Raw genomic sequence first — 16,241 nt, 5'->3', positions numbered from 1 at the left:
ACTCTTAATGTATGGATTAAAAACATATACCAGTACAGCAACAGCAGCAAATGAATAACCCATTCGATTCCAGAGATGTTATTTGTAATTTTAATTTCTGGAATGTAAAGGGTTAACTCAATTATTTACCTATTTACCTTTTTTCATTATGTTTGTTCAAAGGTGAAGCAGTGTATCTGAATGCTTGATTCGGCTCAGAATGCTTAAATACCTGGTTAGATTCTCGGTTTAAAAGGTGCTGTACAATATTGCTCACCATTCATAATCCCCTTTTTTTAATTAAAAATGGATTTCCAAGAAAAGGCCAGAACTCAGATGATCTGTATAACTATTTTAGCGAAATATATTGCTGTAAAACTTTAAATATTTGCAGCATCTATTTTCTGATCGTATATTTAAAAAAATATCTATCTATATATATATAAAATACATGCACACTATTTTTTGACATTTCAAGTAAATACACACAGGCTATTTTTGGCAAGCCACTAATAGATTTCTAGTTTACAGATCATTTTTTTTTTAATTGAGTTTTCTGAAATGGACAATATTATTTTGTTGGTCCCTTTATAATATTGTTTAGGAGAGGTGTTTAAATGGGGATAGTATGCTACAGAACCCTGCATCTGTTTCAACTACACGATTGAATATCAATTTTGATTTTACCATCAGATTGTACAAGAATCATAACAAGCCATCAACACATATACCATTTGGCTTGTATTTGTGTTCTAATGTTATTACTGAAATTTTACCTATCCCTGTACACATGGGTATAATATTTTGCAAGTGTGTCCTGGACACTGATTACACACAGCAGGTCTTTCAAAATGAAGTCGTATAGAATATATCTAAATATATATTTTCCTTTGGATTGGTCAGATATATATATTTGATTCCTTTCGTGAATTTAGGCATATCCCAGATGTTGGGTGTATGAAGCTTGTAATTGGTTTAAGACTTATCCCTTAGTCACACATTATTGTGGCTTTTACCAAAACGGGCAACATTTTAAGTCAATTAAACGCTCATTTTAATTTACTCTAAATGCATGTCTGGATTAGAAAGTGAGGAATGAAAGGGATATAAAACAATTATGCACTTGTGTGTATGAATATATATATATAAATATATATGCATGGGCATATATATATATATATATATATATACATATGTACGTACACACACAAATAACAAATTATTCTACAAAATCCTGATGCCCACACAAACACACACATCACACACACATATTTATATCCCCCCATTTATATATAAATAAAACACTTAAAGACTTCCATGCATTCATACAGGAATAGGAACTAGATGTGTGTGGGATAGTACAAATGCAGAGTATTGCTGACCTCTACATTCTGATTTTTCTATTGCAAGTCATTTGTGAGTATATGAAGTTTGTATTAAAAGAAAAAAAACACACAGGATCTCTTCTTTGTTTTGTGTTAGCTTGATGTAAACATGTGTTGTAAATTGTCATTGGTATTAAATTATAATTTATGATTTTGAAAATCAAAAAGCCAGTCCCTGTCTCATTATGTGTGCAGAGTGTAACAGTATCTTTGATTGGAATTTTGCTACAAACCTTTTTTTTTTTTTTGTACTCCCAGAGTAACTTCAATGTGTATGGTCGTTAAACAAAACCTGTGTATGCGTGTATGCTGCTCAGAGGAGGATTTGTTTAAGGAGCAGAGCTAGATTTAACTATATCACGTTTAAAGTAAGTTTTCCTTTTCCTGCTGAGTTAGAACAAAAGCTCTAGTAAGCATTTGAAAGAAGGACAAAAAAAAGAGGGGGATGTGATTTAGGAGCAAGTTCTGTGAGATCTTAAACAACTGCTTGTCACAAGCAGCTAAACTGTGCTTGCATGGGGAAAGCTCTGAATGTCCACTCGGACACGCAAGGGTTAACTCGTACTAGTGGAAGTGGCAACACTCTTAAACGTGTTCAGTCCAGGCTGCTCTAATGCTGCTTAGTGTCTTAGTGCAAAATAAACAGGTTTTTTTTTTTTGTTTGCTTGTTTAACATTAAAACCCCCAGTTGAGATCAAACAAGGATCATCAACAGAATGACGTTTGTGAAATAAAAATGAGACGATGTAATATATTCTAAAATAAACCATATGTAGCAACTAGCAGTGAGTTTCTGCTATTCACAGTGCAGATCTGAATTATCATGCAATCTGCAGATCATCCCTTCTCAGTGATCCCACACAGTGTAGCTTCCTTAATGTTATTTGGTCTTAGGGCTTCTGTTTACGTTAAGTGGAATTTTCAGGGGGTGTTTTAGTGGGAACCCAAGCGTGTGAAAGTATGCCTTTAAGCTTGCTGGTGACTCTGTGCCCTCTAAGCTGAGCAAACATGGCGTCTCTCATTGCAATGTTAGGCTGCTCTAAAAGGCAGAGCTTCAGTAATACAAAACACATTGACAGAAGACAGGCAGGGGGACCTCTCCTCTAGGAGAATCAGCAGCAGACAGAGAAAGGTTCCATTCTGGAACTAGGCAGCAATAATATACTTACTGTATGTAATATTACACATATTATATAGTCATACTATGTGGGACGCCTAGCTGAACCTATCTATCAGTTCCTAATGCATGAAAACTCACAGAATAAGCTGTCATTGCAATTCTTACGAGGCTGACTTTTGAAAGCAATTTGTAATATAGCAAAATCCAATGAGAAGACTGACTTTGGGGTCTATGTACTAAATGACGCGTCGTGTTGACGTGAGAATGAAAATAAATCCCTAACTTTATATGAATTGAGGCCCCGTCACTATTTAGAAAATTAACCCCCTTAAAATGGGATCAGGGTACAAATAGTAAAGAGGAAAGTCAGAATTAAGAAGGTGCAAGGGTTAGACTGCATAATATGCATATTATCAGAATGTTTGCAAAAATGTAACCCATTCGCTGCCTGCCGTACACAAAGTTAATGAGGTAGGCCCATTTAGACTTGTTGTACTGTCATTTTCAGTTTTTGGGAGTTTCATTATTTACTAACTAAACTATACTATGTAAGTGTGGTCAGAAAAGTAAAACATTTGAAAAAAATACTATCACCCCACAGCGCTTTTTTTACCCAAACCTAATAATATAATAATTGTAACCTAGTAAATTAAACAGGGTAGGTTGCTCAACGTTAAAATGATTTCTAGGCCTTTATAGACTTTTCTCAAATCCACAGTCATAAGGTTAAATTAATTAGGGATGTATCCACTAAACAGTAATTTGTGGTGAGCTGACAACGTGCAAAATAAAGGTTAAAAAAAACCCTAAGATAAATAAAATATTATTATCAGCACTGCTTGCTTTCTTCCTCCCCCCTCCCCCCCCCCTCCCAGCATAAACTATTGGGACCTAAATTGTGGAAGTCTGTTGTTATCTCCCCATTTAGTCAATAATTCCCTTAGCAGTCCTATCATTTATCATAACTTCTAAATGTAAGTAGGTAATGAGATGTGCTTTAACTTAAATATAGTTGTTTTACAAGTGTTATTCTGAACAACCTCTTAAGAAGATGACGAATGAGCAGTAGAGGTATGTGCACATCCACAGCAAGGGTTAAAAAGTGCAAATCTATTGAACGTGTTGAGGGATATTTTGCTGCAGATAAGTGTAAACATGAATGGACTGCAGGTCTAAGTGATTGGGATCATTGTATATCTGGATTACAGGCAGTCAGACAGGGTACTAAGTTATTCACTAGACTCTCTGTTCTGTGAAAAGGTTTCTGCTTACATTATGTAGAACAGGCTCCTCTTTTTTAACACTTATGCTCACCTGTTAAAGAAGTTATAAATCTTATCTTGCCTCTGATAATGCAATGATAATAGTCCTTGCAGTCTTTTAAATTGAACTGTAAAATGTGACTGGGGCAGTATTGCTTTGGTGCCATAAAAAAGGCATATACTCTCCCTATCTGCTAAACTGATCTATGTTGACAAAGTGATATACTACAGCCAGTCACACCACATGACACAGAGAAAAGCATGGGCTTTACAACTTTTTTTTTTTTTAAACATAATTTATTGAGATAAATTTCTTTTTGAGAGGTAAGAAAAAAAAAATCAAAGGAATTTCTAAGTGAGAGAAGTTTCTCAGAAAATAAACATGCCAATGATTAGCTAAGCAAACACATCTGCTTTCTTAGTTTTTCCTTAGTTAATTACCAAAACAGGGAACCTTCCCTCCCCCCCCCCCCCCTCACCCCCTTCCCCTCCTGCAGAATATTGTTATTTCAAGAGGATTCTGCTTTACCCTTGCAATATTAATTTTATTGGGATTACCAATGGGAAATGAGCCTTGATATTCTTCCTAATGTAAAGCTTAATCGCCACCCCTTAAGAACAATATTTTTCCACCAAACATCTTTCAGAGAAAGGAGGGGGGAAGGAGTTGCAGAGGAACTAAGCAGCAATTTGAATCAAGGCTGCATTGGGCTGATTTTACTTGACAGAGCGTGTGTTTCAGCAGGACTGTATAATTTGCACTTCTGTTCCCTTATTATGGAAGGACAGCGAACTAATGAGCTTTTCTCCAGCACAATGTCAATTATATTTATTTTCTTCCACAAACTTTTCATTTTCCTATAGTTCCAAGTTATTCCTTAAAACAATCTGTTCCCCTCCACTCAAGTTCCATGGCTGATACAGAGTTAAGCCATGTGTGCATTATATGACCATGAAATGTGTTTTTGGAACTCAGTACAGATAGATATTTTGTTTTAGGAAGTCGCTGAAAGAAGTGCTTAGTTTACAAACGAGTGATTTTATTTTTTGGATTTTTTTTTTTTTTTTCTGTTTTATGAAACCAAGTCAGAGTGCATTGCAGGCCAAGCGCCCATAGTACATAACCACCATACGACAATAAATAGAAAACTAATAAGTAGCAAAACAGTACTTTTATTTCAACTGCAGGCTTATAGAAAAAAAAAACAATAGTGCATTGTAAGATTATTTAAAGATAAAACAGAGAGAGAGCGCGAGAACACACATAGACAGATTTATAATGATTGTGTTCATAACAGAAAAATAATATCATAGTGCAGTGTTTGTCTTTAGGTGTAAAAGATTGATAGGAAATATAATTTGTAATGGATTATTAGCTATAGACTCACTGATGAGGATACATGTGATGATGTGGTTGTATTGTATACTGATTACATGTGTCTGTGTTTTTTTTTTTTTTTTTTGTCTTTCTGTATATGTATGATAGGAAACATATTGGTTATGATAGATTCGTTATACATGCCGAAGAAGATATGTGGGATGAGGTTTTATTATATATAAAGACAAAATAAATTTTGTGTGTGTGTGTGTGTGTGTGTGTGTGTCTGTTGCATTGTGAACATCATGCATGCTGCCAAGCAGTTGCTGTATTGTGAACTGCAGAGACAGTTGCTAAGCATCCAGAAACAGAGGGGTTACATTGCAGCCACTTTAACTCTTTCAGTGCCATAGAGGCCTACATCATCAACCTTCTCCCCACACCCCATTTCCCCCTCCTCTGCTGTCAATCGGTTAATAGATCTGAAACTAGCTTTCTGGTAAACAAAACATATGTCAATATAAATCAGGGAAAAACAAAAACAGGGTATGCCAAAAAACAAAACAAAAAAAAACACACACCACCCCAGTAGATTAGGATAGGGGGGACAGGCACATCAGAGGGTCTCTCTGTGTATTCCTGGCCAGCTGTAGTCAAACACAATGCTTTGTTTCAAACTCTCTCTCTCTCTCTCCTTATCATCCATTTTCCCCTTTCGCCCATCTCCTTTTTTTCCATGCTATTTTTCTCTCTCTCTCTTCCCTTCCAGTAAATTGGTCGTAACGTGTGCCTTTATGTTCTGCCTATAACTAGGATGTAATCAGGCGCCGCATGTCTCTCTCTAAAAGCATTTAATAAATGTCTATTAAAGGTCTACACATGTAAGATAAATTTAGTAGCGCTGCTTCCTCTGTGTATCCGAACGGTAATGATGGATATACCAACAGGGATTCTCCTTCCGCACAGCCAGAGATTCACTCTACAAATAAGGCAAGCAAAGTACCCACCCAAATACAATTATTTACACTGAACCCCAAATCGTCACTCTGTGCCCTGTGTGCTACAGTGGGTTTCAAATCCAGTGGCTCCTTTTACATTTTTCAATCTCCATCTAAACCTAATAAAAAGGAGAAAGAGTGCATATTTTTACTGGCCTTCTGGGTGTATTTTGATCAGACTGTTATTTTACACAAGCTGTTTCAACATTTTCTCCCCCTAAATCTATCTCCATAAAACCTTTAATTTTTTCCAGTAGATTTTTATAGACTTAAAATAACAGTCATCTCTCTCACACACACACACACTCTCTCTCTCTCTCTCTCTCTCTCTCTCTCTCTCTCTCTCTCTCTCTCTCACACACACTCACTCATTCAATCTTTCTCTTCTTCAACTCTCTTTCACAATCCATCCATCTCTCTCCCTCAATCTATCCTCCCATTCCATTGCCTTTTATATCTCTTTCTCTCCCTCCTATTGGCAAATGCCTTATTAAAATATCTTATAGACAGCATATGATTGTTACTCCTTACTGTATATTAAAAAATAAAAACTATAAAATACTGACAACCATCAATTATCTTGCAAACACTCATTTTCCCATTGATATCAATCTGTATCATCAAAATCCCAATGATTGCTCCCCTTTTCAATATCATAGACTGATACAGACACTGCAAGGCTTCAGATTCCCATTCAATAAGTATGAGAATACTGCCATGGTTATTTGATTTCTCTTGTTTCATCCTTCCTAAATAAATAAAGGCTTTTTATAGCTGATATAGATAATTCGGCCTCCCATTGTCAGACAAGAGGAATACCTTTTTCTAGATGATTTTCTAAGCAAATAATAGAATATTTAAACTCTCTGCCAGGGTTGACAGACACCTGCGATAATGTAAAGAATTGTAGCCAACTTTAGTAACAGTATGCTATTCAATATTTAATGTTTAATTCAAGGAATAATGCTGTTTATTTTCTTTATAAATAAATATACCCCAAATGCTCCCATATTGATTTCACAACGAAAGCCTCTTAAAAGCCTCGGGTTGCCCATGTAATAAAAATCTAAAAATTAAAATTACATACTAGATACACACACATAAATGAGCTGTACAATATTGTCCTCATAAAAACACTTGTCAAATACTCGTATATTTATTGTGCATAAAATATATCCTTGTTAATTACATAGAGTGTACACAGAATTAGGTTTCACACAGTCACACCATATAGGTGAAGTCAATACAGCCCTATAAAAATATACCCTTAACACTTATATTAATTAAATCTCATTTACACACTCAAACACTACACACACCGACAAGTAAAACCACTAAAGACATACACATGCAATAGATACATGTAATACATTTAGAGTGGGATTTTTTTTTTATATACTATAAATTATTTTGTCCCCTTGTGTAGTTCTTTGTGGACATTTATAGATTTCATTGAGACTTCTTCTCACTTTTACTGTCAGTTATCTTTGTCCCTTTTTAAATGAAGGGCTTTTAACAGGAATCAGTGCTCTCGGCGTGAGTCCCTCTCTCTAAATGTTAGAAAATTGTGCCATCTACCAGCAATGCTAAGTACTGACACATTCACAGACCTCTAAGGACCTTCAGTCCAACTTCAATGCAACTATGTCAAAGGGTGGGCTTCTGGGGGGGCTGAGAGATGGCAGGCTTGGGTTCAGAGGGGATTTCTAAGCCTTAAGGAGTAGTGCAGAAAGGGTCGTGAGCAGAGGGTGGTTGATGTATTCTCTTACAAACAGGCATTGAATGATAGAAAGCATAATATAATAATTTAGATTACCTCCAGTATCCCATCTAAATGCCTTTTTTTTTTCTTTTTTTTTTTTAACAAAAGTTAAAAATGGAAGGTTCTTGCGTTAACTGAATATGTGCTGGGTCCCTCCCCCCCAAAAAACATGTTCTTAGAGGGAACACTATCATTCTTTTTCCAGCATTGGTACAAATAAACAAATATGGTTGATTTAAACCAAATTAATAACAAGTGCTTGTTGAATTTTCCAAGGTGATATTTTTTGGTACGTGCATTATTTACTGCAATACCCACATGTATGTAAAGTACATGTATGTGCAGGCACACATACATATCTGTGCATATGCTGAATGTACCATATGCTATAGGTATGTGTGTATATTTGTGAGCATTTGTAACTTTGCAATATATATTACATATATATATGTGTGTGTGTGTGTGGGGGGGTGTTTATATGATATATAGCATTTATATATACATATTTGGATATAGATATACAGTCTCGTTAAAAATTGCGAAATATCTTAACAGTATTTAATGACATAGTGCAAATTAAAAAAGTTCACTTGGCGGCCAAGCGGAAAGATAACGGTGTATTTAAATTATATTTTATCCCAAGTACTTATTATACAGTTAAAAACATAACCTAAATATTTAAGATATATAGTCAGATATTTTTTTCCTTAATTAACGTTTTAATCATTTTATTTGAGAGGATCATTCCACAGAATGCCATATAGTAATGGCAATGTTCTTTAAATTAAATGAAATCCGTAACGTGAGCGATTCTTTATTCTGACCGTTCTATATGTGAGGGATAGCACAGACAACGGTGCGAAGGGTGGCTTTCTCCATCATGTCCCAAGTCACTTAAGCTTCCTGATATGGCCTGAGGTGTAGCGCCTTGATTTAATGCCCAATATAGCAGAAAGTTAATGAATAGGAAAATGATTTTGCAATAACGTGCATTTGTTTTTCTTACAAGTAATATGTGCAGCTTTTAAGGTTTCATATTAAATTGCGTGCTGAATTATTAATCAGTATTAATTTGATAGAAATGGTTATGTTTTAATTTTTGTATTATTGTTTTACTCTGTATTCATATAGGGAAACTGAGTTTTCTAAACTCAATTAATCACATGTCCCTTGTATCCTTCAAAACAATGTCAGGTTTGAGGGAGGGACATTTTTGACAATATGAAGTATTAAAGCCCATAGTATTTAAGGTCATTTCAGTCCTGGTGGTTGGTGATCTTCCATGCTGGATACTGAATATGGTGAACACAATAAATGATACACTGAAGGCAATGTAACCTGTGGGTTAACTCTCTTACTGCCTCACTAGGATCGCCGCTGATTTAGGCAGCAGCAGTAAAGGGGTTAACCGCTACATACCTCCTCTTTGGTATCCTTGATGCACCAGTGTTTATTTAATGTATTACTATAGAACTGGTTTGTTTCAACCGATTATCTCGTATCTGTGCAGCAGAAGTAAGATATCTCAGTAGCCTCTGGGTCAGTCATTGATCTCTGTGAAATGCTGCAAAGGGATGGGTTAATACTTCCTGATTAGCATGTTCACAGCACAGGGCTGACTGAACCTTCTCCCTCTCCTCTCTCTCTCCCCCCATCCTTATTCTCTCACAGCCCCCCCCCCCCCCATCCAGATCTTTTTCTATCTCTCCCCTGTGCTCTATTACCCTATCTCTCTTCCTCTCTACCACTTTCCCTCTAAGTCTTTCTTTATCCCTTTTTCTTTATTTCCCTCTCTCCCTCGCCCAGTCTCCCTCTCTCCTCTCCCCCATCTGCACAGGTTCTTAGTAACTCGATTCAGTAAACCCAAAGCCTTTTTGGTGTGTGTGTGTGTGTGTGTGTGTGTGTGTGTGTGTGTGTGTGTGTGTGTGTGTGTGTGTGTGTGTGTGTGTGTGTGTGTGTGTGTGTGTGTGTGTGTGTGTGTGTGTGTGTGTGTGTGTGTGTGTGTGTGTGTGTGTTTTGTTGTGTATCACGCTCTATTCAGTGCACCTTAATACACCGTTACAACTGTCCCCCCAAATTATTTCCGTTGCATTTCTCTGTTTCAATGTTTCTGGCTTTCTGTGGATTGTGTAGTCACCCTCTGGCGATTTTCTTCCAGTCTCTTTACTTAATCTGTTCTTTGGGGTGTTTTTAATTCATGTGGGTGCTATAGAAGTATAGCTCAGAAATAAAAACAAAAAAAACAACAACACAAAAAAAAAAACCTCTACTACCTACAAAGAGACTAGGGCTTTGTAAGGATAGAAAGAATCAAAAATGAAAAGAGAATTGCAGTCCTGACTAACTTGTGAAAGTGTGTTTGTGTGTATGTATATGTGTGTTTTTTTAAAGATGTCTTTGAACCGCCTTTGTACTGAATAGGCACAAGCAATTGGCAATGCAAGTCACGGTTAGAGACATTCTGATTTAACCTCTTATACCGAATGAACCTTTTCATTTGCAAACCGATAAATCTCCATCTCCGGCTACCTTTTGTAGGAGCTGGCTGGGGCTTACCAAAAGCAATCTTTTTTTTTTTCTTTTTTTTTTTCTTTTTTATTCTTTTTTTTTAATTATTATTCTGTTCTTAATGAAATCTGTATTTTTGAAAGTTTTTCTCACTTGTAAAAAAAGTTTTGGAGATTGCATTTTTTGGAATAAAACAATAATCTTCAACGACTGTGGATGTGGCAAAGTAAGATCATTCACTTTATTATATTCTCGTTGGAATGTTAGATTTATTTTATTTATAGTTTTTTGGGCTTTGTATTGTGTCTGTGTATGTATAAGAGTGCTATTGGGGGTCTATTCTCTAAACAGCGAGTTAGGAAGTGATTTGCAAAATGTACAACAAAATAATCTGTTTGAAATAATAAAACTCAAATTTGGAAGAGTTAAAGATGAATTTGAAATACAGCTAATTTGACTCTCAATTTTGCAGATCAACACAACTCTGTATTTAGCAAATAACCCCCTACGTGTGTACGTGTTTATGTATGTCAGTAAGCCTGAGTTATATCAAGTTACTAATAAGACAAGGGGTGTAGTAATAAATTAGTGTTAGCGGGCTGTATGAACACTCCAAATTAACCCCTTGTTTGGCAAAGGAAGTGTCCTGTGACTTAAACAGGCCTAGAACAAAAAGAATATACAATTAGACCTAAATACATTATTGGATTGATATTTAATAATAATTAGTAATACCTGATTAATAACAGAATTTACATTTCTACTTATGTGTTTCTTTATTTTTATGTGTTTGCGAAATACTAAGATTTAAGAATAATTGGCACTACTACTGCTTTTTTCCTGTAATTCCTGTAGAATTTCACATACTTTTTTCCCCAAAACATATATATATATCCGTTCAAAAAGTTACCTACACTTGGTATGCTGTTTTTATAGTCGGTGCAATGTAAATATTATAGTACAAAATATAACTTACTAATCTGTCTATAAATAGTATTTTTGGCAAATAGATATGTTTTACTGTTAACCATTTGAGTATAAGTACAACCCCCAAATAAGTTGCACTCAAAGGGTTAAGTTGGTGTATGTTTAAAAGAGTGTGAAATATATCTACAGCAATTTATAAACACTTTCACTCAAAAGAAATATGTTCAATAATCATTGAAGGGTAATGCTGAGATCAACTGTCCCCCAAAAATATATAATTATTGCTATTAATTTTTATTTGGATGTACAGATTGGTTTATATATTAAGCAGTTGGATGCTAAGTTCGGTTCCTTAGTTTCTTCTAAAAGGATAAAACAGCTCTCATCCAATTCACTTTAACCATTTGAGTGTCAGAACTTATTAAGAAACTCAGTTAAACCAGAATGCCAGACAGCATGTTTGTTTACAAAATATATGACAATTATAAATAATAATAATAATAATAATAATAATAATAAATACCAAAGCCCATACTTAGTTTATTGTTACACATTAGTTCTGAGCAATTTGTGAAATTCCCATCTTGCTATTTTCAAATGGGCGAAACCGCAACTGAACACATTTTCTATAATAATTAAATAAATAAAATACAATAAAAAAAAAACCCTACAAATGATTGGATATTAGTGAAAATGTGTACATATATAATAAATAAATAAATAACAATTTAGGTGTTTTTTTTTTTTTTTTTGCAGTATTTTAATGCTATCTAATACCATGACTAGTTTCATTGGGGAAAATGTATTCCTTCAGCTATGTATTCTGCGTGTGCTCCCCATCCCCACGCGTGGGTAAGAAGGTAGCGATGCCTTTTATTGATTCAAGCAATATAAATATTAATTACACAATAACATCAGATAAATGATGCAGCTGCCATTTCTCCACAGTGTTATAGAAAAGTATCTTTCAACAGTTTTACGTTATACAAAATACATGAATGATATATTAAGCTTATTTAACCTTTTATGTACCAGAGTGAAGACTAAACGACAAGATTATAAAATTGGCAAATATGTAAACACACAAACAATGTACATATTAGTACGGTGTCCGAGTTTAAAGCATTATACTGCATAATTATCTGTATTATTATTATTATTATTATTATAAAAAAAAAAAACTAATGCAAAATAATGCATTTCTGTATTGGACTGAGAGTTTGTATCACGTTTGTCTAATAAATTATTGATGCGAAAATCTTTAGTATCCAGTTAAACAATATTGGAAACTCCTCATCTTAGCAGTTATAACAAAATGAACGCACAGGAAAGAGATTGCACATGCAGGGGTGTACAATCAGGATAACAGCATCGACACATGTTTCTGTCTAATGGCAAAAATAATCCTCTAAAAAAAACACTATTTTAGAACATGACATATTTGGTAAAAAAAAATAAAAAATAAAAATGTGAGAAGAGGCTCGATGGATTAAAATGCATTCCGAATGCAAAATAATCTTTAAACAAGCTTATAAATGTGTCAGTGTGACACAAAATTGGTCCAAATGTCTTTTCACCTTGAAAGGATAATCGCCTAGCCATCAAAGGGTTAAACCTACTGATTTGAAGTAAATGTGTGTTGTGTATGTGTATATATATCAACTTAAATTTGACATTTGTTTATTATTAATATATATATATATACACACATGTTGCAACTGAAATATTGGGGTATATTTGGCTATGTGTGAATTTTCAAATAGAAAACATCCAATTGCTATTATTAGTATTTATAAAGCGCCATCATTTCAAAATTGGATACAAAGAAGCATTCTGTCATTCTGATATAGAACCTCTGCTGCTGGTATAAAAACCCTTCACCTTTCCCAGGCCTCACTGTTGTAAGACTACTTACATGTCTCAAGCTCAGTGCTCTCAAGCATCTGGGGCATATGGTGATGAAAAGATCATTCTTGGTACACAATTGTCACATAGGGGCTTACTCACCACCCAGTGAATTGTACTTGATTGCCAAATTTAGGCCACCTAGCTAAGTTGGAAAAATCCACCAGTTCTTGCGATGCATACCGCTTGACTGCTTTAGCCTGAATTGTGCAATGCAGTTTTAAGTTCACTTTGGCGAATAAACCCCTACACGTGTCACTCATGTACTTCCCATATCAAGGACAACCAGAAGAAAAGGCTGGTTAAGATATCACAAGTAGTAACTGTTTGGTCACTGACTGGCTCAGGCATTTCTCTTGTCCTTGGGAATTAGAGTGTTAACCCTAAGAAGAATCCACCTGCTTTGCACTAACCTGGTAGCTTGGAAACTGCCAGGGGCGTATTCACTAAACAATGAACATCGATGTGTGAATCCAGGCAAGGGTAGCTGAGTGTGACATCAATAAAATCTAGTGCAACTGACATGAATACATATTTCCCACCGGTTTGGCCTTAAAATTACCATGAGATCTCAACTCAGTGATTAGTAAATAGACCCAATGTGTGCATTTTATTGTCTAATATACACCGTGCCATTTAATTGCAACTGACAACTTGTGACCCAGTCCTTAAACCTGTTAACTCCAATTTTAAAGGATACAAAAGTAGGGCCAGTTTGTGAACAAGGATAGATAGATAGATAGATAGATAGATAGATAGATAGATAGATAGATCGGGTTACAAGATTGATCGGATTGATTAATTTGAGTCTTGGTTCTCGCTGTTACCATTTAATTAGCCATTTAACTAGTAATAATATTAATAAACTAAACGCAACACTATGTTAACGGTGAAGAAATGTCAGATCAATAAACACTGATTGGTATCATTTCAGAGTGCTTGGAACACGCTGATATGTCTCTTGGCATGCATTCGTTATTATTGCACACGTTAATAAATGAAAGCTAATATTCTCTGTCTATACAGCGGTCTAATGGGGAACTCTCATATTAAGCTCACAGGTTGCAATGCAGCACTGAAGCCTCCTCCCCAGTCTCCCTCTAATGTCGATTTCTGTAAATACATTCTCACTTCGCGTATTTTCTCTCCTGCAATTTCTTTCCTCCACAATTTTCTCCAGGCATACATAGTTGTTTTTATCAATTAAATATAATTTAAATTAAAAAAGAAAATATTGTGCACTAATGTGAATTCGAGAAACGCACGACTTGCTCTCAATTAATGCTAAGTGGGTCTATACTCTCAGTGTCCAGGATAATGTTTTTATAAGCAGGGAAGACAGTGGTTCTTGTGGTAACATTCTGATGTATTAGACAGGCAGGTCCAGTTCACCAGTGATCCATCCCTCTGGTTAGCCTCTCCTGGCTCTCAATGTGTGAATCACCAAACAATTCAATTTGGCAGGAATTTTAAAGTCAGTAAATAGCCAGGGCTGATATTTTCACCGAATGTTTGTGAATATTTATAACATGTTCAGCCGGTTTGAAAACCGAAAAAAAGAAAATAAAGTCTGTCTGTGCATGTTGAGATTTATAGTTTACAAACATCTTAGGTCCCATGGAAAGATATTGCCTGTAGACTACGTAGCGTGCAGGTTAGCAGAACTGGGTTTCTCTGGTTCTGGTTAAGGATTGTTATAGTTACATTGTGGCAATTGAAGTGTGACGTCACAAAGTGGTTGATAGAATGTTCTCCTGAGATTCAAACGAAGCTCTAAATAAATTCAGATCAGTGACGTAGGTGTTCACAGACATCAGAGGCACGGAGACCTCTCTGCTGTCTCCTTGATACAATTTGTAAGGCTTGCAATCCTACATTTCTTGTCCAATCCAGAAAATGTATCTCATCTGGAGCTCTAAATCAGCCTCTTTCTAAGAGGATAAAACCATGATTTTGTGTGTTGTGTCAAATCCATGTAATATACACTTTGCTCATCCAACTCATCACTTGCACACACCGTGCACACACACATGCACACACGCACACGCGCACACGCGCACACTGACATACGCACGCACACACACACACACACACACACACACACAAACACACATGCACACACATATACAACATGAAAATAACTTTTGTTTACACTTAAGTTAATATTGTTATTATCCACGAATTATGGGCCAATCAAGTGTGCAAAAACAATGACATTCCCTATACAATTCTATAAAATAAATTTTTAACCCCTTAAGGACCAAACTTCTGGAATAAAAGGGAATCATGACATGTAACGTGTCCTTAAGGGGTTAAAAAAAACTGAAGCAGTGGGTTGGGGTGGGGGTGTCGACCTTAATCTATTATTGATTTTACTTTGAAATATTTGAAAGTGCAATACTGTATTGTTGTGAATAAATATAATAAAATTCTTAAAACACACCCGAGTTCTTTTTTTTATTCATTTTATTTCTCTATTTTATTCAGTCTGGTATCTATCTGTGTGTGTGTGTGTGAGTGTGTACAGAGAGAAAGGGAAGAGGTGTGATTGTGTAGAATGTGTAACATCTCCAGTCTTGTTCTCTCTGTCTTCAAACCTACGAATCATTAGCAATACCCTCTGGCTACATGTTTTGCACAAGTGAAACATTAAGCCATAGTTTGTAATACAAACCCTGATTATTTGCTTTACATTTGTCTTGAAGAACTGCAGCAAGGATCCAACCCTTTCCCTCCTCCCACCACGAAACTTCTTACAAAATAACAAAACCCCAAGCCTTGAAAAATCTGACTTTATTGGTAAATTGCAAAACCCTAGACGGTCTGGCACTCTTAATTAAATAGCTTTATTTAAATTTATAACAACTTCGAAATCTGTCATTTTTCTGTGTATATGGTTTCTTACTATATAAAAAAATAATCAATAAAATTCACCAGGACTGCTATAAAAATGGAATATGATCCATAGGGGACCTATTCACTAAACGGCGTTTTGGAACGATTTAAAAAATAAAATAAAAAAAATGTACATGTAAAAATGTAATTTAGGCCAGGATTGCAGAGTTGAAAAAAAAAAA

The sequence above is a fragment of the Pelobates fuscus genome, chromosome 3 (genome assembly GCF_036172605.1).
Source record: "Pelobates fuscus isolate aPelFus1 chromosome 3, aPelFus1.pri, whole genome shotgun sequence".
Taxonomy (NCBI): domain Eukaryota; kingdom Metazoa; phylum Chordata; class Amphibia; order Anura; family Pelobatidae; genus Pelobates; species Pelobates fuscus.
This window is presented reverse-complemented; position numbering follows the sequence as displayed.